Source organism: Poecilia mexicana, unplaced genomic scaffold (assembly GCF_051168715.1).
Source record: "Poecilia mexicana isolate PSO_F unplaced genomic scaffold, ASM5116871v1 scaffold_13, whole genome shotgun sequence".
Classification (NCBI taxonomy): Eukaryota; Metazoa; Chordata; class Actinopteri; order Cyprinodontiformes; family Poeciliidae; genus Poecilia; species Poecilia mexicana.
Window position 1 is genome coordinate 22053078 of NW_028263382.1, and position 3447 is coordinate 22056524.

Consider the following 3447-nt stretch of genomic DNA (forward strand, 5'->3'; position numbering starts at 1 on the left):
TTTAAATGTATCATTGACTTTTTTTATCAGTGCAATCATATTTGACTATATAATAAGAGATAGAATTACTAATTCTTCTTCTTATTATTATTATTATTATTATTATTATTTATATATACTTACTGCATCTGTATAACAGAGTATTTTTAATGGACAAAATGAAAGAAAAAACTGAAAAAATGAAAAAAACTGTTAGGAAAACGGAAAACAATAAATGTTTTTGCCTGTTGGGCCTTTTACCAGTGGTATCAATAATGCATCAGTGTTGAACACTAACGTAGTTTTGGACTGTTAAAAAAGTGTACGTTGAGAAAATGTTTTTTGCGAACATTGCACTTGCAAGTGTATTTACTAGTGCTTAATCTCCAAGGGTTTCATTGTTAAATCTCTGGTCTGGAAATATATATTCTTTAGCACCTCTTCTAGGCCACAGGACAAATTTAGGACACCTCATCCATTGGAAATGTGGCGCTAGACCTCAGAATGAGGAATAACGAGTAAAAACGGACTGAAATCGTCAGGCGACTCGACGCTTATGAGGAGGAAAAACTAAACTTGACATTATAAAAAAAACATGTTTTGAATACCATTTTCTTCAATGAACCAAGAGGACAAACCCTTAAAGATTACAGACAAGTCAGGCTGAATGTATATATCTGACCAATCAAACCTCATATTTCATAACCTCCAGCATAACAATTAACGATCATTTCACTCCTCTTACCAAAACACATCAAAAACCTTTTCAAATATCCAACCTGACCCTAAACACTGAGCCTTTCTTTGTCTTGGACAGAATAATCTCAGCCCTTCACGCGCCCTGCCAAGCAGAAAGACCCTCTTTGTTTTAACTTTATGGCGACTAATTCTCTAATCTCTCTCTTGGCCAGGCTTTTTGGAGGTCGGTCTCAGCTCGTTAACATGTTTGGCCTGAGAACCAACATTTTTAAATCCTCCTTCCAACGCACTGGCTCTCAGGCCAAGACAACTACGTCACCCAGAATCCCCCAGTGGTGACCGTTGCTTCAGAATGTCCGTACAGCATATTCACTGAGCAGAACGGGGGGAAACGATTTCAACATTTCTAAGAGGGAACAGCTGCAACATTCTGCTGCTGGATGATGAGAGATTTCCTTTACACCCTCCTTTTCTCACTCAATTCATTTCCCTTTACCCCATACATTTTTTCTCTTCAGCTCTTGTATTCACTTCACTTCACTTTTTTTTTTTTTTTTTGTCCCTGGGTGCTCATTTCTTTTTCCCTCCGTCTTAAAAACTATGTGCCCAAATCTCTTAGCAGCCCTTTTACAATCACACACCTGGCTGTGTATGTTTAGCATGCGCACAAGTTCACACACAGAGGCCCAGCTCTGAAAAAGCAATGGTGAAAATGTGGTGTTACACATTTCATCCTTAATAAAACCAAAGTACTACTAAAAGGCAAAAAAAAAAAAATATATATATATATATATATATATATATATATATATATATATATATATATATATATATATATACAAGAGAGAATGAGTATTTCTGTGTGTAAATATCTGTGTTTTTATAGAGTATGAACTGGAAGTGTCCAAATTTGACCACAAGAAGCTAATAACCAGAGGTTGTAATGTAAAGTTGTCACTTATGGGTATGTTTGAGTGCAATTTTTTATGTCGTTTCTGGGATGGAAAATCGGTATTTAGTTTGAGCTGCTAGCTGTTAAAAATTTCTGTGTGCGTGTGTGTGTGGGGGTGTGTGTGTGTGTGTGTGTGTGTGTGTGTAACCAACCACATAAATGTACAAATGGCTGCCTCGATGGAGAAGCCTGGGCACGGAAATGACCTGTGGCATTCGCTGGAAGATGTTTTTGAGCCCACATTAATAAAAGCAGACACATAAAGCTGATATAGAAGCGACACCATGAAGGCTGTGCAGCTTGGAAATTTTACAGCTCTATCTGCGCGCGTGTGTTAGAAAACTATGAGAATGCGTGCACGTGTGTGTGTGTGTGTGTGTGTGTGTGTGTGTGTGTGTGTGTGTGTGTTAGTGTGGCCACATCTGGAAACAATAAAGCCGTAGATGCTGTCACTTTCCCTTTACCTCAGGCTTTTGAGCGCGCTCTTAAACAAACACTCAATTCACTCCGAAAATTACAGGAAGGCAACTGGAGCTGCACGGTTACATATTTGGACGCTTTGCCTCATCTTCTCTGCTTACACACACACACACACGCACACACACAAATATGCAGGCAAAAATACAAATTAGTTCATTTTTTCCAGTTAAAAATACCTGCGCCTCCTAACTTGTATGAAGCATTTCTGCAAAAATGTGACCTAACTTTGAATGTTAGCATATTTTATTTGTTACAAATATCACTGTGTATGCTACAGTGTGCATTTGAGGTTGAAAGTCTATTGCTGAGTTACTCATGGAGACACAGTAACCGCTTGTGCACCAACAGATTTCAACAGCACATTTATTGCAAATGTACTGGGCATTTTCGAATCTAATTCAATATAACAGCGAAACATTTTAGCACAACTCAAATTTCACAATAGAAATTCTTTGGAGTTGGACAGAGGTTTTTGGTGCTGCAGCCTTGAAGCAAGACGGACAAACGTATTTCTGAGATACTTCTCAAGTATGAACCATTCAGACCCCTCAGGTCTTCAGAGACCTGCTTACTCAGCATTTAGTTTTTATGCTCCTCAGGTCTTGATCAAACTCCCTGGAAACCTGAAATGTGCCAGAATTGCTAGTTCCTCTAAATCAAGACTGAACATATTTTTGTTAATGATGAGGTTTGATCAAACAGTCTAAATAAAATTTCTTTGTTTTATGCCTTCATGTGAATGTAAACAATTTTATGTCACATTCATTGTATTTTAATTGATTGGTATGTGATAGAGTCTTGCACCTGACCACACTGCCAGTGTGTCACCATGGTACAGAGGTACTTTTAAAGCTCATCTCCTCCATGCCAGCACGCAACACTGATGTAGTAATTTCATGAACAGTTCACCAATTATTGAGTGCATATGCTGCGCAGTACGTGATGGGCTAAGATATGTGTATTAAAACTTATTTTTTATTGGTCTAATATGCTATTTCCAAAGAGAAAATGGAAAGATTTTAGTGATTTTTAGCGATAGGTCTGGGAGAGTGGAAATTGCTTCATGATGAAGTATCAAAACTTAATTTGTCTTCCGAGACAAGAGGTGGCAGCATTGTCCAACCCAGAAAGTGGACAAAGTTCATCGAATGTGCAGAACACAAATCCTTTCACTCAATTAATTTTTGCGCCAAAGTGTTGCAATGTGGCTTTTAGGAAGCTCAGAGATCTCAGCTCATATCTTTACATTTTCTGTATCGGGGTAAACACAAAATCAAATGTTCAAGAATTAATCGGTTTGAGAAATTAGGCTTAAACACCCAAACTTGCACAGGAGA